General features: G+C 40.6%; 1 protein-coding gene across 12 annotated transcripts in view; it reads left to right on the plus strand.

Annotated features, from left to right (window-relative positions):
- The first annotated feature begins 25 nt into the window (after nt 1-25).
- The window catches only part of TMC1 (transmembrane channel like 1), a 131,061-nt gene continuing 110,893 nt past the window's right edge, over nt 26-20,193 (plus strand). For 5 of the 12 annotated variants that reach the window (XM_030470018.1, XM_030470028.1, XM_030470025.1 and 2 more), the window contains exons 1-3: nt 27-466; nt 1,651-1,707; nt 16,892-17,048. The gene's annotated coding sequence lies outside the window, so the exon portion shown is untranslated. Of the gene's footprint in view, nt 467-1,650; nt 1,708-2,823; nt 2,948-8,471; nt 8,544-10,100; nt 10,221-16,891; nt 17,049-20,193 lie in introns of those variants that run through there. The other 7 variants (XM_030470029.1, XM_030470030.1, XM_030470020.1 and 4 more) reach the window with 6 other exon arrangements.

A 20,193-nucleotide genomic window follows, 5' to 3' on the forward strand; every position in this document is an offset into this window, starting at 1 on the left:
GCCGTGTGCAGCGCGGCCGCCCTGCCCCGGCGTGGGGCGTGGCCGAGGCCGAGGCTGCGTGAGGCGGCCGGCCGGCCTTGGCTTGCGGGGAGGGCTGGGCCGGGCTTCCCTTCCTTTCCCTTCCTTTCCCTTCCTTTCCCTTCCTTTCCCTTCCTTTCCCTTCCTTTCCCTTCCTTTCCCTTCCTTTCCCTTCCTTTCCCTTCCTTTCCCTTCCTTTCCCTTCCTTTCCCTTCCTTTCCCTTCCTTTCCCTTCCTTTCCCTTCGGCGAAGCGGTCTCTCGCTGTTAGGTGCCCAAGCCCGCCACGGGAGGCGTGCGGTGTGTCTCAGTGGGGGCACGCTCTGGCGTTTCGGAGGATAGGGATGCTTACTTCGGCTTCTGAACGCTCTCTGTGTGAGCGCCCCGGCTGCGTCCCGGGGCTCTTCTCTGCCTGCAGTTTTCACGTGTAAAGCGTAAAGTGTACGGCAAGTAAGTTTTGGGTAGTTTTTTAGGGGCTGTCAGACCCCGCAAGTAGGCTGTGGTGGCAGAGTAGCCATGGGTGACTCCCCGTCCTGGGTGGTTTCCTTCTGCTAGATGAAAGTGTAGAGACATGAGTCCTGCGTATTGTGAGTTGTGTTGATCTACAATTCTTAATTTTGGAGTATTTGCAAAGGGCAGTCTGCTACCAGTGAAATAATCTCTGTGATGTGCAAAAGTGTCAGCTAAAACACCCATGTATCAGGCATCATGTTAGTCTGTTACCCATAATCAGACCCATAAGAGATACATTCTTTCTAGTGCCCTGGCCTGCCTGGGGGTTTGCCACACTTCCCGGAGGCCCAGGTATTTTCCAGCTGAATGCTCGTGTTTTGAGGACTTGCGCCTAACTATTGGCTGTTGCCACATAAAAGCACAAGGAGGACTTGAAGACCAGACCTTGATGTGCGTTGAGGTTTGCACGTTTGTGGCTCATTGAACATCAAGATTAGATATTTCTGTACTTCTGCATGTCCAAACTGTGGTTCAGAGGTGGTATAGGTACCATAAATAGACTTCATGTCTATTGGATGTTGATGAGGCTATTCTCTTAGAGACTGTGGCATTGACCGAGGTGGGTAAGAGAGAAGGAAAGGTTGCATTGCTTTGGGGAGAAGGAATTGGAAGGGTATGCAAGCCTGGGTAGCATGGGAAGAAAAAGAAATTGGAGGAAAGAGAATAAAGCTTGTTTGGTGGGGTTTTTTTGGGGGCACGTGTTGGGTTTTGTTTTTTTTTTTTCTTGTTTTTTTTCTTGTTTTACGTTGTCTTCACTCTGAGAGCAACACAGGGTACCTGATGACTTGAAAACACTGTTAATAGGTATATTACTTGCTTTGTTCCTGGGAAGTGGAAAATGCATGGTTTCATACAAGCATGATATGTTTTTCTTAAGGGCAGAACATCTTCAGCTATAAAAAGTTGCTTCAGATAAGTGTTCTGAATAATTCAGCTTTCCACTATGTTCTAGGGATACTCAAAGGCGACAGTATATTGAGGCGTATATTTATGCGCCTCCAAGCCACTTAATCTGAAGAGAACAGCTAGAATTAAAATGTATGCATCTATGGGAAATAAACCACAGGAATTGTTATAAAGTCTTTTTTTTTTTTTTTTCTTTTGCCTAATGTGTCTTCTAGAGCTCATCTTTTTCCTCGTTTGTGAGAGAGATGTCTCCTGAGACCCAAAAGCTTCAGGTAAATGACATTGCATAGTGCTGCAGTATAGCACTCTCTGTGGAAGTGCAGGGCACTCTGCTTGCTGCAGAAGGCTGCTGTTGTGCCATGGAACAGCAGAAGCTCTGTAAACAGTGTTTGGAATAACACCCCTGTGATCTGTAGTGTTTGGGCTAGTAGTTTCTACTTGGTAGTACAAAATAGTTTCAAATATTAGAAGAAAACATTTAAGCACAGCTTCCTGATGTATGGTGTAGAAGAGAAGTCATCTGAGACCACTGCTCTCAAAACTCCGAGAGCTGGATATCTTTGTCACTTTGAGGAGAAAACTATAAAAAGGAGTTGAGATGTGTAGTATTTTCCCTTTGCAGAGATTTTATGACCAGAACCAAAACTGAGGATGACAGGAAACTTGCTGTAAAAGTTCAAGTTGGTCCACTAGCAGCCCTGGAGAGTTATTTTGACTTCTCTTAACAATGGCAGGGTGGAGGAAAAAGAATAGTTTCAACTGAAAGCCATTTGCTTCTCTGGCTTTTTCCAAGGTAAATCTCAAAAGAGCAGAGTGATTGCTCAAGAGGTATGTCAATAGACAAAATTTCTCTCAAAGATAAGGAGCCCCAGAGGAATGGGAAATGGGCAGAATTCTCTACTAAGGTTCTTTGGCTATGCGGTTTTCTCGTGGCTATTAACTTCTATATACGAACTGTCTTAGGCTCTCAGGCCTAGAAACCAGGAGCATGCATGAGTACTTAACAGTATCCCATTTTTTTATGGGGTGCTGCAGAGCTGGGAGGCCCTTCAGTTTTGCAAACCACAGAAAAATTGCCTCTGTGTCTCTGCATATCTACCAGAGATTTCTAACTTTAAGGTTTAGGCAGGGGCCATGTGTTTGCCTTGGAGTCATTGGGATACACTCCCACTACACAGTGTCTTAGAGAAAATAGATGGCTTTTAAAACAATTTTCTTTGGTATTTTTTCTTTTTGTTTGACCTAAATTTACCTACAAGATCTAGGTATCTTGTGAGATCAAAAGCAAAAATGCAGCAGCAGCATTGCCCCAAAACAGAACTTTCAATTTAAATTGCTGATTATGAATTTCATTACCAGTTGCTGATCATAGTCTCTTTCTCCTTGAGAGAAATAATGAAAAAAACCAACCCAGAAGGAATAAAGAAGTAGCCACACATTTTATGTAATTCACAACTTCAGAAGAAGGAGGTGATTTTGGGCCTCGTGTTGGTCTGCTCAATGGAATCACAGGTGAGCTGCACTTCTGAAAAAGCAGGCGACTGTGTTTAGAGAGAGAGAACTTTAAACAAGTCTTCTCAGGTGAACATCCTCATTGTAAGTCAATAGGTAGAGCAGAAACACACACCTTACACTGTCTTAGAGCTATTGTTCCCCTGGTTGTATTTCATTAATTGTTCAATGTTGTAGGCACCTGGACCTTAGCAGCTAAGGGAGGCAGGAAATACATAATTTGGGAATCTGAGGGTGGCAGGGTGTGGAGCAGAGTTCAGAGCACTCCTCTGAAAGAGCAAGCTTAGCTCCTGATGAAGGGCAGCTGCCGTCTGAAGAGCCCCGAGGTGAAATGTAACATCTCTGAAATGTTTTGGTGGAGATTATTTGTTTAGAGTTAGGTGGTGATCAGTCTGACACAAAGGGACAAGTGCCCATCTTTCCCACAGATTCTTTTTCTCTAAAATGTATCAGTCTACCTCATAGTACATAATTGTAAGCTTTTACCAAAGAAGGATAGTAAAAAGCTGCCAGTACTTTCTCCCCTCTGCTTTTTTTTGTAATGCTGACATCTGAGCAATGGCACTCTGGTGGTCTCATCTTCACTGTTGGCAGTAGAAGAAATGTAGAGAATGACTATAGGCTCTTTGGTCAGTGTCTCTTTTTCTGTATTTGTGTGCTGCTTGACATATTGTGATCCTAATAGAGCTCCTGTTCCTAGGTTACAAATAGATGATAATGGTGATCATTGTCATAGTGTATGGCTTGAAAGAATGAATCATTATTTGCATTATTACAGAATAGAAAGGTCTGCTGTCAAATCTTTATATGACCTGTTTTCAAGGGTACATTTGTGAATACCCATTCTAGTACACTTAATTTTATTTGGGAAAAGTTCTGCTCTAATTGCACTTTATACAGCTTTCCTGAAATGAAATTTATGCACATCTTGAAATCAATGCACTAAGTATCTCAACCTCTTCTGTGTCTACTATGACTAAGTGATACACTCCATTCAGCAGCGGTTATGTACTTTTTTCTGTTCAGTCTTTTACTACAGTTGTAATGGTGGAACCTCTTGTTCCTCTTGATGTGCCTTAAATCTCAACTCCAGCTGAGCTATGGCTTCCCTCTTGCAGTCCCTACGTGGATGAGCAGTATTTTTTGATTCTCACTTTTTAGGCTGTCTCTGCTTCCGTTTTCTGAACGCTGCCTTTTTTGTGTTGGAGTTCTGTCATGGGTTTCCTGTTTTGCCAGATTGGCTTCCTGCTGCGCCTGCTTAGTTTCCTGAGTGTAGAGGTGGACTGTTCTTGTGCTTGAGTATGCTCTTTTCAAAGGCTGGATACCTTTACTGGGATCCTTCTTCCTTCAGAGCTGAGGCCCGTGGTATCCCACCTACCAGTTCTCTGAATGACCCAAAGTCTGTTGTCCTGAAGCCTGGGGTCCGTACTCTGCTACTTGCTTTCCTCCCTCACCTGCCTCTAACTTGACTCCACTATTTCATGGTCAGTACAGCATCATCCACTGTCTGTCAGCCCTGCTTGGCCCATTTAGTACCTGTTTAATAGGCTGTTATCCTTGTCACCATCCAACAATCTCCTGGATGGCTCGCTTTCCCTCGTGTTTAATTTCCCAGTGAGGATGTGGGTCTGTGACACAGAGCCTTCCTCAGATTGTTTAGAGAAAGCTTCACCTTCCTCCTTACTGTGGTCAGTGGTCTGTAATGCATCCCACCACAGTGTCATGCTCAGCAACCTCTCCTCCAAAAATGACCCACAAGCTGTTACCCAGACCTGAACCCCACACATCTAAGTGCTCCTTCACATGGGGAGCAGCCCCCTTCTTCTTCTCTGCCCTTCTCTTCTGAAGGGCTCGTCTCCGTCCGTTGCAGCACTCATTTGTGTAAGCTGTCCCACTACAATGCTTGCCTTAGAAATACCTTGTTGGATGCATTTTCTTTGACTCTCTAGGTCTATTGTCTGCCTTAAATGCTGATCAGTGGAAATGTCACATGGCAAAAGCCATCATCTCCTAGGCAGTCAGGTCTTAAGTAATTTTGGGGCTTTATCAGTTGAACATGTTCAGTTCTATTTGCTGCTTGTAAGACGCAGGTCTGAGATGTAGAACAGTGGTCTTGGGCTTGGCAGTAAAACCTGTACATTTTGTATTAAACTGAAGTCCCAGTTAGTTCCAACATGGACAGTGTTACAGTGATCAACAAGGAAAATACATAATTAGGTGTAGCAAGGCCTTTATGTGACTGAAATGTCTGTATTTTTAAGCAGATAAAAGTAATGTACATTACTGAACAGCCCATAGTGGGCCTTGATTAAAGACATGTCAAGTTATGAACCACTATGACCATGGTGAATGAGTGCCTCCTCTAGGCTGGCTGCACTGATCCTAGGCAGTGCTTCTCAGTTTCCTTTCCTTGTTGTGCCAATGGCACCTCAGTCTTGCCCCCACTCATTTTAACCTTCAGAGCTTAGTGTGCTGCCAAAGACATGGGCTTTTCTGCATAGGGTGCTCGCTCTTTGTGCAAGTCCTCACATCCTGCTCTGATACATCTCATTTTCACTCTTAGGAGCTCTTTTTAACATTTTAATACTTCTGTGCCTTGATTTCTGATGATAGTTTTGTATCAGTGGAGTACTTGATGACTGCCTCAGCTACTAGCTTAGTTTCTCTAATTGCTGCATTATTTTAAAACCAAAATCAATATGCAGAATACAATCCGTAGTTTGATAGCCTGTACTTGTGGCTGGCAAACTGTATCAGACCACAAGGACTACAGATTTCTACATCCAACTGTTTTCTGCAAGGAAGAAGCCCAGGTGTTTTGCATCCAAAGCACTGCAATTAAGTTACTTGGATCATCTAAATCAGTGGTCTCCAAAGTGGCATGTGCAAGATGATCTGTTGGGATGTAGGAAGAAAATGTTAGAACTTCAGTAATGAATGTAATATATAAGTGTATCTGTACTGTATGTCTGTGCTCAAAAATGTTTTACTCATAGGGGTGCATAATCAAAAAATTTGGAGACCACTGATCTAAATGTCAGTCAACCACATCGACCAAACCTGGTTGCTGTAAGAAAAAATTTCACAGCATCCACAGAATTAACAGTGTTGTGCACCAAGAAGCACCTCAGATCTCGTATGTATTTAGTTGTGTTTGAAAAAAATATAGTGATTCTTTCATAAAGTAATTACTAAAAATTTTTAGCAAGAACTCAAATATATAGCAAACATTGATCATGCTGTATTAAGCATTGATTGTTCAGCTTTAAGCACACCAAATTGGAGACCTTTCTCTACCTCCTGATTCTTCTTCTGGAATCTTCTGCTTCCAGTCTGTTGTGGAGAGGTGTCCTGGGTTCAGCTATAACAGTTATTTTTCTCCTTCCTAGTAGCTGGTGCAGTGCTGTGTTTTGGCTTTACTCTGAGAACAGTGCTGATAACACACCAATGTTTTAGTTGTTGCTAAGTAGCGCTTACTCAGTTCAAAGACTTTTCAGTCTCTCATGCTCTGCCACTGAGGAGGTGAACAAGAAGCCGGGAGGAAGCAGGAGGCACTGAAATATGAGTATACAGTATGAGTTGGGGATATGCTGTTTGTATCTTAGTCTGCCTAAAATCTGTTGCACAGGTTAAATCTTGGCTTTATGAACATAGTTATGTTTTACATGTGTAAAGTATACAATTTGTAGAAGGTAGTATGAATAGAGATAGATGAGCATTTTCATTAAAAGTACTACTTTCCAAATTATTCTTCAGAAGCTGTTGCCTGACAAAAAATAAGGTTTATATAATTATTATTATGTAATCAGCATTATCAGCCATGTGTCCTGAAATGGATATGTGCATTGTTCATTTACTGAAATCTTTGTTGCTGGTAATAAAATTCTGTAGCATTTTTGATAATGGATATAAATGATAAATAGATTAACTCTTGTAAACAAATTTTTTTTCATGATCTTTGAAACTTTTTCTGCTACTGATCTGCGTAATGCCCTTGAGGTCTCTCTTTAGTTTTCTCTTGCTTCACATTTTGAATCATGTTCTTTCATGTTCTGTGTTTCAATCTTGGCTGTCTGTGCCTTAATACGGTTCTTTTGTCTGATACCAATCTAAACTGATCCTTTTTGACCACTGCTGGGACATACCTGATGTGAAAGATAATTTGTTCAGGCCACAACAATTATTCAGATTTCTGTGTGACATAAAAAGATGCCTGCAATGAGGGAAGGACTTTATTTGGAGCAGGTCACCTTTCTATCTTTTCAGAGTGGGATTCTTTTGAGCTAATTTGGATCTGTGGTTTGTAATTTGCTTACCAGAGAGATATAAATATTTGGCAGGACACCCCTGAGTAGTGGTCTATGAATGTCCTCATTCAGTTTGAGGAAGGAAAAAAGACCAAAACCCACAAACAACACAACTTTAACTCTCTCTTCACAGGACTTTTCAGGACAATACTGTACTTGTTTTCCCTGCTGACAGAAAGAGCTCAGGCATAATTCGTCAATTTGCTCGGAAAATATCTTTAATTTCCATTTCCTATACCCCAACACTTTCATATGCTGTTCTGTGGGAACCCCATGAGTACCATACTATTGAGTCAAAACCAGCCTATAGCAAATGTCCTCAGAGAATGAAAATTGTGAATGTGAATTGGTGGAACCATGAAAGAAATTTACTCTTTTAATCTGCTTAGATCCTTCACACAAAAGAGCCCTAGGAATTCTTATGCCCTGGAGCTAAGACTGGATCAATGAAATAGAAAGGAAAATGCTTTGCATCTGCTGCAATATGGAGACTCATGCAATACTAGTGAAGTTGTAATGAACAGGTTTCCAGGGTGTTGTGTGTATAGAAGCCAAATTTATTTTAGGGCTAATATGGGGCATTTAAAAGGCATAGTTGAAACTTGCATATCAGGATAAAAATGTTCCCTTCTAACTAGAATGAGTTCTGCTAACTTCAGAAGACTATAGAATTATGTGAAGCATTACTCAGTTACTGGTCTTTGAAAATTTGCTTCCTTCTTAAGTTTTCAACACTGCTTGACTGAGGGGTAGGGATTTATGCTACCTTTTCACTGAGAGTGAAGGATATCTTTTGTGGGATAAGATGTTGATAGCCTCCAGTTCTAAGAGTTATTTATATTATTCTATTCTTTTATAGCATTACTTACATTCTGTATTATGTGTTATTTATAGTTTTATTTGGATCTTGGAGCTAGATATGGGTATATAACATTCCATGTAATTTGTAGAGCGAAGAAAATAGTATTTGTTGCAAAAACTATTAAGTACAATTTGACTTCAAAGGAAAATAGTTTAAAAGCAATATTTGTGTGTTTTGAAATAAGTGAAATAAACATGAAGAATGTTCTGACACTTTAGGTAGACATACATTTACATACAATACATTTTTTAAGAGAAGTAACAGGGTGGGGGCTAATACACCCTTTCTCTTGTTTCTCCTTCCTCTTGCTTCAGTATTGGGAACTTAAAAGGAGTTTGAGCTTTGGTTCAGTTCTCAAGAATCTGAAAATGATGTCCACAAACACATGCATGCCTGCCAAACTGAATGAAAAGTGATCAGTATACGGGTAATTTCTCTCTGCAAATCTAGATTTTTACTGGGACAATAAGGACCAACTGAAATTTTGGTTTATATTGTGTAAAGCATATCACCCTCAGAAAGCACTGGTATAAAAATTTCTCAGTGAAACTGAATGCACCTCTTTTAGATAAAATGGTAACACTGTTCTGAGATCCTGCTTATTATTCTGGATTTTTAAAGTGTTCTGAGGCATGTGGAAGATGCAGTTACAGTACTTTGATGTGCTGTAGCGTATGCATGTATATGAAATGGCACCATAACACCTTCTGCAGTTCTAAGGTGACTTAATAGGCAGTTCTCTGTAACCACATAGTTAGTCATTAGTAGGGTTTCATTAGCTGGTAACACCAAATTTATAGGTAACACTAGATGTGCATGCACTCAGAAAACTAAAATGTCTCCATTGTATCCCTGATATTTCTTCTGTAACTCACACAGAGATTTTCTCCAAAGAAGCTAGCAGTCTGGTGCACACCCAAACTGAGATAGCCTTTAAAGAAGATGGTTTGGCAAAGTTCCTATAAGCCAAACCTTGAACATGAGCCTAATATGTCCTTCAGGGTATCCAGGGTATGACATTTAGAGATCCATCTAGCCAAAATTCCTAAAAGCTTTAAAAAATCGTAAGTGACTTTTAAGAGGTATGTAGCAACTCAAGAAAATCAAGATGTGTATTAGTCTAATTTCCACAGCTGGTTTCATGTAGTGGCCAGTTTGGGCTTCTGCAAATGAATTGTTTGCATGCCAGTCCAGTGTTCTTACTGTGGATCCACAGAAGATGTTTACTTAAATTGTGAACTTAAAAACATTCATGACGATATTTCACCCACAAGCCATTGCTTCAGGCTCCTTTCACAAGTGTGTGTCTGCTTGTTTTGGCAAGTCTTTAAACTCTCTGCAACCTAGTCTACTTAAAAAGCCCTGTGAATGTAAACAAATGCAGATAATTTTCATCAAGATGTCAGTTTGTCATTCATGTTTCATTTCCAGGAGTAACATACTTCGGAAAAAGCATGCAGTCACTGCTGAGAGTGCAGTTGGAAACATAATGAATATGCAAAATTATCAAATCTGAGAAAGCATTTCCTTCATTGCACTCCAAAGGCACCATAAGCCTAGAGGAAACTTAATGTTACCTACCTCTTCATTTCTCAATGATAGGAGGTTTCTTTGTCTATGTGTTCCTGACCCATTCCAGGTATCTGATGGCATCAGTTTCTAACTTCTCTTCCCTTTGGTAGAGTTACTAAAATAAAATAATAAAGAAAAATTGTTTATAAAGATAGGTGTTTACCTGGACTTGAATATAAGACGATGATACAGAAGGGAATGCAGATGACAGCAATAGAGAACTGTCTACCAAGGTTCACTTGCAGACTGTCTTGTCATTTTGGGTAATGCTGCATGCTCCCTTGCATTTTAATCTGAAATAATAATAAAAAAAAAAAATCCAATGATCACAACATTGGTCTATAATATGGATACATAAAATGCATAGCCGTTTTCCTGTTGCTCGTCTCATTACACTCACTACTTCTTTTAGAAAGCCGCAGCTGCTGAGGAGAAGACGCATTTCTCTCCTGGGCTGAAGAGGGCCTGCTGTACTGGGACAAAGTGGGAATGACACTGAATGCTTCCAGAAAGCAGATCAGTACCTAAATATGTATGTACCTAGGATTTATGTACCTAACTTTAGTCAAACCTGTTGACCTAAGAGACTGGGACAAGGGCAGATGTTATGACAGCAGGAGAAGCCAGGAAGGACCCCAGGAACCTAGGTGCCTTACCATTTGTTTAATCCCTAGGAGACTGCTTCAATACTTACAGTACTCCTTGTAAAAGATTAGTCTGGACCACCCATGCTAGTTCACACAAACTCAATTACATCTATTTCTAGACATTGTACAATCCTGAGAAGCAAATTTACTGATATGTATTAGTCTCTTCACAGCATAGGATCACTGTTATAATTGTGTGGATTGGCAGACACTGGACAGTTTAGTTACTCTGCCACTGAATAAATTTGATTGCTTGATAATCTGGAGTTTGAAAACTGCAGAGCCAAGGAGAATCTCCTTTGAGAGCTGGCATTCAATCTTCTAAGTAGTAACGGAGATTTCCAGGCCTATCCTGAGCAATGCCACTGGTACCTCTGCAGACACTTTGGCTGCATTCACCATGGCCCATCAGTTGTTTTGCATACTCTGTCATCATAGGCCTGAAATGCCAACTGACTTTTTTGTAAAATAAGCATTTCAACAATTAATTAATTAAAAAAGCCCCAAAACTATGCCATGAACATTTTTTGTATGGAAAAATGTATAATTTACCAGAACTTCAAGGAATTACTTCTTTGGACTATAATTGTCTTTTCTTGCTTCTTTTTGCAGTATGTCTAAGCATCCTGTATATCTTTGCATCCTGTTAGGTTTTCAGTACCTAGGCTAATTTACTTGGTTTATGTGCTTCTGAATTTTTAGCGTTGTTCCTACTCTTAGGCTTCCACTGTTCATAACCTTCCTATTATCCTCTGTTTCTAGCAGCCCATATTATTTTTTTAAGTCTCACACACAGTTTATGACTAAGGCAGATTTTAAAGCTAGATAGCCACTGAGGAGATTATTGAAAATTTGTCACATTGCACGGAACTCTTGGGGCTTTGGATTCTTAGTCCTGTGGAAATTGCGGTCCTTGAATTCTGAGTCTACAAGGTCACAGTAATGGCATTTCCAGAACATTCACAGTGCTTTTTCACAAGACCTTCTCTCTACCATCAGTATCTCGTCAGAAAGAAGCTGTGCAAGGTACGGCTTTTGTACGCACTGGAGAAAACCTTCTTTTCAGTGTGTTCCACCTAGGCACACATAAGAGAAACTAGTTTTTCCTGGCAAGAGATCCAGTCGTCAGGTGCCTTTCTTCAGTAGTAATTGAATGTCATAATGTTAGCCTGATCTCTTCCTTTATCTCCTACTAGTCAAGTTATTTGTTGAAGGAAGTGGTTATCTTTCTGACACTTTCACTTCACTTGATTCATCACTTCAACATTTGAAAAGCACAGTAGAGCATAATTAAACCCAAGAGTGTAATTTAATATTAAAAACATTTCTTTCCTTTACGTTGCTACAAAGGAACCAGCTTTCGCAAGACAGAGGCAGTATACCTCTGAACAGTGTTTTGAAGAAAATTATTACTGTAGCTCATAAAATATGAAACAAAGATGAATACAGTGCATGAAAGAGGTCCATGAAGTCTGATTTCAAAAAGAAAAAAGAAAGTTGCATCTAAAGTATAGCTAATAATTTAAAATTATATTTGTGTCCTCTTTCTTTTTTCAAAGTCATAGCTTTATACTTGGGAATCTTTTACTGCAGTCCACAGAAAGTGATAAAAACAGCTAGTGGATATTTAAGTAGACAGCCTGTTAATAAGCCCTCCAAGTACAACTGCTAATGTTGAGATTATTTTTCAGATGCCTTTTGGCCAAATTGAGGATTAGATAACTGCGTAGCAGGATTATGCTGCAGGTGTGTCTTGGTGATGTTATCTCTGACTCTGTGCTACAGACTGTTCTGGTGCCAGCACTTTTATAATGACAAAACTCTGTGTGGCTTCTTTGATTTGTAAGAGGAGTAGGGGAGAGGTTTTAATATAGTAGTACCAGTGATACATTGTTGGAACAGGAATGATCCGTCAGTATAACATAGCAGACTTTGTGTAAAGGGAAACTTTTCTCTGACAAAGAACAGATGTCTGCATTGTAACCTTTTTGCAGCCTTAACGTGAACACTGGCATACTGTAATTTGTTTTGATTACCTTCACAATCTCAACCTTCTTCCCATGGCCTTTGAAAATTAAGAAACCGTTTGAGATCAAAATTGCTTTCCTAATGTCAGTGGAAAAGCACAATATTTGACAAAAAAGACAGTTAAGATTGGAAGTGCTGCCATGCAGGATGGAGTCACCAGGGAGAAGGGAGATTGGATGGGGAACCTGGGGACCCTGGTGGGGTGTGTACATGCAGTGTGATGCATACAGGCAGACTGGAAGTCTGCCAGTAAGTTCACTAATTGAACATGTCTGTTTGCTTAAGCACCAGCTAATGGGTCCTATCTGCTGCTTTCTGTTTGCTCCCCAGGTATAAAGTGGGACAATACTGAGATCCAGTTTGGGGGCCCACTTCACTGGAGACAAAAAGTGCATAGCCCAGTTAGCTGACCTGCAGGCTCATCTGTATTGGAGCCACAATGAGGAAAGTGGAACTGAAGCCAAGTGTTGATAGAGCCAGGCAGAGGGGAAGGAAAGTGAGGGGTGCTTAGAAAATTGGCCGAGTCATTCAAAGAACCAAGAGAAACACAAATGTGATTGTCATCAGTCTCAAAATGATGATGCCAAAGTAGTTAAAATGATGTAACTGCGATTAAGAAATAATTATAAAAGACAAGTGACAAAGGAGGAATATAATTAGGGCTGGTATATTACCACATATGTAACTTGCCTTCTTTTGTAATTGGTGGTGAAACTCTCACTGACTGTAGTGGAGCAAAACATAAACAATACTGAGTATTGCATGCTTACAATTAGGACAACAGAAGAGGGACAGAGACATTAATGCATCTACTGAGCCAAACCAGAACCCTGTGGAAATACCTGTGGGCAGAAGATACCAAATACCAGTTGTTCTCTTTTGGGGAGTCTGATTTTATGGCTAGCAGATAATGAATATAAGTACTTCTAAAGGAAGGTACCAAAGATGCAAAGATGTCAAAACATATAAACCTATGTTAACAGTCTCAGGGCATCAGGGCATCCAAACCATGAAGATATTATAATCTTTATTCCTGTGCACTATACACTGGGAAAAAATACCAATTTTTTTTATTAAAGGAAACTGTGTTTACCCTCTACATTTGAGGTTGTCTATCCCAGAACATTTTGAAGATTGTTAATCAAAATAATATAAAGTAATGAAATGTATTAATGAAAAGAAAACATAAAATATATAGAAATTCTACCTACAGATTTTCTTAGTGTAGCTTGTATTTTCAGTCTCTCAGAGCAATTACTACGGAAAACCATGCTGACATGAACATTTTTGTCATAAAATCCCACCTTGTTCAAAAAGACACTTAAGTGTTTAGTGGCTGAGTATTGGGCATCAATCACTTCCCTTTGCACAGCAAGATTATCCCAAGTGCTGCGTGGAATTACGTTGGTTTCTTTTACTACAAACTCAATTTCTGGGACTCTGCAAAAAGAGAGGAGAGGGCAGCCAGACCTTTATTTGGATGCAGGGGGTTGCCCATGACTGGTGAGCTGTGAGTGAATAGGTTCAGGGCAGCCTTTTGGTGACTGCCTGCTGGAGATCTAATTTACACTGCCGGCAAGGTGGTATTATGGGAGCAGCAGGGAAGGTCCTGCCTTAGCAGCAGTTCCTCTGTGTTTGCTCAATAGTACGATGGGAAAATCCTCATGGTATTTGCTTACCCACTGCCTAACCAGCTTAGCTGGCTTTAGTTCAGTTTAGTCTCTAGCAGTCTCTCAAATGGGCTAAGCTGTATTGCCTGAGCTACACTTCAGTGGAAAATAAATCCTTTTGTAGGTTTCTAGCCTGGGCCTAGATTTGATGAGTCTAGTGCACAGGAAATAGGGATGAGGTAAGAAGGGAAAGGTTTCAAATATGATACCAGTGATATTTCTGTGGAGATGCTGAGCATGGCCCCAGTGACTTGGGGACTCTCTATTTGGCAGTGTATCAGAAGATTTTCGTTGATGCTGTATATGGAGATCTTCTAAGATGTCTCTTCAATAAACACTTACTGAAAGTAGTTTCATGGAAAGGCAGTGGCAAGATAGAGCATGGCTCTGTCATCTACTTTCTCATGTTGGCTGTGGCCTACCAGGATTCCTGCCCCATTTGCACTTGGTGGCCAGAACATTCCTTCCTCATCTACTTCTTTTCTTATCTTCATAAAGCGATGCAGTCCTCCCTCGTAGAGGGTCACGATGAATGTATGTCCCCTCCTGTGATACAGAAATCACAACAACCCCACCGTTTAAGCCACACATTCAATGTATTTGCTTTCATTCATACTAGTATGGAGGGTCTCTGCTCAGGCTTTAAGACAGCCCTGCAGACATTAGCAGAAATACTGAAAAATTAAAAGCCAGCCACACCAAATGAAAATGTTGTAGCTCTAGACTTAGAATCTGAGCTTGGCACGTACGCTGCTTGGTTGATTTGGTTTACCTCTCTTTATAAAGAGAGAGCCAGTGTGATTCAAGCCCAGTGTGATTCAAGTTTTATATTTTTCTCTGATTGCCTTGGTGCTGCTATTCAATAGCCAGGAGTTAGTGAGCACTTCTGGCCTGCCTCATTGCCGAGCAGATGAATGTGAATGCGCCGACTCCCTTTCCAGCTTGCAGCTGTTTTGTAGCAGTGCTGGTGTGTGCTCTAGGAACAAAAGCAGACAAACGGTTGGCTTGTCTGTAAACTGCTGCCTTTTCTCATGTCCAGATTTGAGCAGGAGGGTGGTGGAAGGCTTTCCACACTTCTGGCACCCGTTTCCCCTTTATGTGATGACTCTGCTCATTTCAGCTGTAAAATTAGTCATGCTTGTAGGTGCTTGTGCCAAGCTGGCAGGTTGGTGTCTTCAGGGAGGTTACAGTCATAAACCAGGGCTGGTGTTAGAGGAAATCAATGGTCTGTTGGCAGGTTACAGGATTGAAATTGCAGAGAAGAGGTATGCAGAGCCCAGTGGGCTGTGTTTGCTTCTAGGTGGCGTTTTACTCGTGCCAGTGTCTGGACACTCTGCTTTCTCCTTCTTGCCCTAATCAAAATTTCAAATTAATTCTCACAGTGTAGGCAGTGGATTTTGTATGATATGTTGCTTGATTTCTCCTCTCTACCTTTTACTTGCTGCTGTATTTTGGAGAGTAGATACATGTCCTTATTACTTTCACATCTGAAATGCCTTTTGGGAAGGTTTGTCATGCTTCCTTCTTTTCCTGCTTTTATCACTAGATGTCACGCTCCATCCCCATGCTACTGTATTATATCTAAACATTACATCTTTTAATTGTGTTGTATAAAAGTGCCTCTCTCTTTGCCTGTTTGTGGTCAGAATAGTGTTAAATTACATCACACTAACAGGATATCAAGTGTGTAAGTGGAGCACAGGGGAAGCCAACCTATTGCGAGGTAGTGCAAAGATAACAAAAGGGCCGTGTGGAGCCCTGGTCACACCCTATCAATTGAAGGAGTTATCTGGTAGGTCACAGGGGCTGGTGGCAGAAATAATCCTGTGGACCATCTTAATATCACAAAGCACATAATGGCTGTGGTTGGGAGGGACCTTATTTGCTCCAACTGCCCATCCCAGAATCTCCTAGAGAAGATTAGCCATGAGCATGTCCAGATTGCGTTTAAGTATCTCCAGTGATGGAGACTCTGCAAACTCCCTTGGGTATCCTGCTTGTCAATGCTCAGTCATGGGGAAAGTAGGAGAGCCTGGCTCCATCTTCTTTACACCCTCCCTTCAGGTGTTTATATACATCAGCAGTTTTCCCCCCAGGCCTTCTCTTCTCTAGGCTCAACAGTCCCAGTTCTCACCAGCCCTTCCTTATATGTGAGGTGCTCCAGTCCCTTGATTATCTTTGTGGCCCTTTGCTGGGCTCTCCAGTACACCCATACCTCTCTTGTACTGAAGAGCCCAGAGTAGGACACAGTGCTCCAAATGTGGCCTCACCAGTGCTGAGCAGAGGGGAAGGATCACCCTCTCTTGACCTGCTGGCAGCGCTTTTCGTAATGCAGCCCAGCATACTGTTCACCTTCTCTGCTGCAAGCACACATTGCTGGCTCATGTTCAACTTGGTGTCTACTAGGATCCCCAGGTCCATTTCTGTCAAGCTGCTTTCCAGCTGCGTGGCCTCAGCACGTGTTGATGCATGGGATTGTTCCTTCACAGGCACAGGACTCTGCGCTTCCTGAACATCATGAGGTTCCTGTCAGCACATTTGTCCAGCCTGCATAGGTGCATACATGAGAAGTACTAATTCTCATTCACATCTTTTCCTTAGATGTAGATAGCAAACTTTGGCTTTATTCTCATATTTAGTCAGAGAAAGCTATGGAACTAATGAAGGAGAACTGACATGCATTTAGCGAAACTAAAAATAGAAAGAAAAATATAAACAGTAGCATAAAACACACCAGGACATCTGCTACTCACTTGGGAGTAGGCACACAGTCGCCCCAAAGCTATTCAAAGCCGAGTAATATAGAGCATATACTGAAGTGCATACAGTTCATCAGAATACACTTATTTGTGTTTTAGATAACAAGCCCAACAGAGGAATCTTGGATTCACAAACTGATTTGTGATATTTACCAACACATGAAGTGAACAAGTTTTCTGCTGCAGAAAGCCCCATTTAGGACCATATTATGACACCAAGACAGAGCTCTGCTCTCCTCGTTGGCAAGCCTCACAGGTGAGTTTCTTGAACACTTTGCAATTACTACACAAAACTCTCAGCACTGACAGCACTGGTGTCAGCTCTCCTACAGTAATTTTTTAATTTAGAGCTACAGAGTGAATATACTAAGATAAAGGGAGTAGGAGTACATGACATGGTTTGTTCTGCTGTTATCAACTAAAATACAGTTCAAGGATTCATAATCTTTGAGACAAAATATAATAATCGCTGGAGATTAGCTTACAAGTAAAGCTATATTTCACTTCTGAAGCAGTGATTTTCAAGTACAAACAAATAAAAAATAATCAGTGGCTTGACAACTTTGCCACATGTCTGTGCATGGTACCAGACTCCCCAGATAATGTTTATATTTACAGGAAGGTACCAAGAAAGATCAATAGTATAAAGCAGTAGCTGGGACCTTCTCTGTATTGTGATTTGAGAGGCCAGAAGTGAAGCAGCAACCAAAGAGGGTTGTTGCACAGTGACTGGTCATAGAGATAGAATTTGAATGTTATTTCAGTTTACAGGTAATTTTTGCTAACAAATATCACTCACCACCTTGCACTTTTCTTGAAAGACAGCAAATGTTAGCTACTATCAAAGCAAGTTCTCATCTGCTTTTTGAAGAGTTATGACTATGTTTTGATGCACTATGACAGTAAACAGTGTGTTCAATAACAATTTACTCCCAAGTTGTATTTCTAAATTAGTGCTGAGCTTCTCACTTTCTAGAAACCACGATATTAAAATACGCTTTTAACATGTCCTCAGAGGGTCAAAGGATAAAAATAAATCAGCTGCAAAGGCTTATATTCATATTGGATTGATATGCAGCCTATTTGCAGATAGTCTCTATTTCTGTCTACATGCCTGTAATTACTGTGAGTCACTGTATATCTGATATGCAATGAAAATTACTATGCCAGATTAGATTTTGGAGTATCTAAACCTGCAGATTTTAATGTGTTGGTTTTCACCTACATCTCCAATGATGACCTTTTTTTTTTTTTAATATTCACGATTTTCAGTTTATGCTTCTGCTTGTATTACTGAAATGAAAAACTTTGTTGAAGCCTTACAGCATATTCTAACTTTGGGGATCATGACACCATTAATCCGCACATAGATTGATGTCTGATATGAGATGAACTCTTGCTGGTTGGCGGAATGGGCAGGAGCTGTATGTTAGTGTTTACCACCCACTGAAGAATCTCAGCATCTGCTAGTAACAGTTTTGATTTTTCTGAAAATTATCTGTGCACCATCTTCATCAGTTTCCCTTGGCTCAGGAGCTCCAGTGTTTCACTAAAGATTTTTTCATCTGCTTTTTCAAAGGTTACATGAATACTTCCTAATTTTCATACTTTTTCAGTTCCCAGTGACCCTGACATGATTTTTTTTCCTAGCTGGCAAATTTGGATTTGAGATTGTATTTGAAAGCGAAGTAGATAAGTCTTGCAGTTAATTTTAGGAATTTTGTGATCATTAAAACAACACAAAATCCAGTATTCTGCTTCCTAGAACTTTTGAGGAAATTAGAGAAGCTTGTAGTTTGATCTAACTATTGAAAGTCTGCTTTTCTGTTTTATTTTAAGATACTTTATACTGTAAGAAATCAAGCTCATGAGATTAAAAGGTTATCCTGAAGAAGTCACAGTATGTGACTGAAATCACCCAACTGTTACAACAAGCCTTTTGAAAGCAGTGACAAATGACAAAATACTGTAATAACACTCAGGCATGCTGACCTTGTCATCTTTGGTCTTGCACTTGTTTTAGAAGCTTTCAAAGTATTTCAGGATGACCTGGTTTTTTAAGATCTGTTAGTGGTGGCAATGTCCAGTTTGTGAGTCTTAATGACATCAGCTGGTTCTCTCTTTTCGCTGAGTAACTTTAATGGGAAATATGTCTTTTTGTATTAGTAATATCTCTCCATGTTGGAGTTTCACCTACAACCAAGCTAGCAAATCCCATAGATAGAAACAAGGATTGTTAAGATAACGTCCTGAGTTTGGGAGTTGTAGGAGCCAAACAGCCGGAGATATGTCTGTGAATCTGTGTTAGATGTACATCACAGAGAGTCACCCATCTTTAGTTCAGCAGACTCCCTTTGCTGTAGTCCTGAGCCTGGTACACACTCATGTCTGCAGAAAGGACAGAAGATGCTGGTAGATTTGTGAGGAGCAATAGTGGCTTCATTCATCAGGTCAGCAGAATTTAACTAAATTCGATAAAAGCTTACAGAAGCAGTTCTCATAACTGGAAATGCTGTGGCTCCCAAGCATCAGCAATCAGACTAGCTTTACAACGTAAGAGCTGGGAGTTAAGACCTATGTTTTCTAGGAAGAAGGTTTTGTGGTTATTTTATGAAGTTCAAAAGCGAGTGCTAATCAGTATACCTTTTCACGGTAGCTGTAACTGTGGCATTTTGAAGTCAGATTTTTAAAAAATTATGCTTTCCATACAGCCACAAGGAAAGCTGACAGAAATCTCTAGTATTTAAAAGTTGGGGTTGCTGGGGCAGCCTCATTTCAGGCCCCTTGAGGTTATGCATTATGCTAGCACCTTTAATTATGTTGTTGCATATGTTTTTTTCCACTCAGAATTTTTCTTACCATTGTTCTAACATTTATGAACCTGTCAGTGTTTGACTTTGCATTGCTAACTTTTCTCTCACATCAGACTTTTCTTCAGGTGTGGAGTAAGCTGGAAACATGGGGATGTAATTTCCTGGGATTTTTAAAAAGGAAGTCACCCTTTAAGCTGAAGAAGTCATCTTCTTGAGCTCTCCTGACCACCTTTCATATGGGTCCTTACCAGAGATAAGGAATCCTAACACTTTTCTCATGTTTGAACTAAAGGGATGACTGGTAGTAGTAGAAACCCAAGAGGCTTATGTTTCCTAAAATGCTAAACAGCAAAGCTAGAGATGTATAAGGCGGCCTGGGCTACCAGCCTGTCTTCATGGATGACATAAAACGCTCTCCCTTTTCCTTTACTTTTCCAGTCTGGGAGGCTGAATATAAATGTGAAGATGCTCCGAGAAGAATCAGAGTTCCAGGCCCATAACACTGGATTAGTTTCAGTTCTTTCTGCCAGCAAGTGCAGCCTTTGTTCTCATGGCAGCTATTCATCTGCTTTTCACTTGGATGGGAAT

The sequence above is a fragment of the Strigops habroptila genome, chromosome Z (assembly GCF_004027225.2).
Source record: "Strigops habroptila isolate Jane chromosome Z, bStrHab1.2.pri, whole genome shotgun sequence".
Lineage (NCBI taxonomy): Eukaryota > Metazoa > Chordata > Aves > Psittaciformes > Psittacidae > Strigops > Strigops habroptila.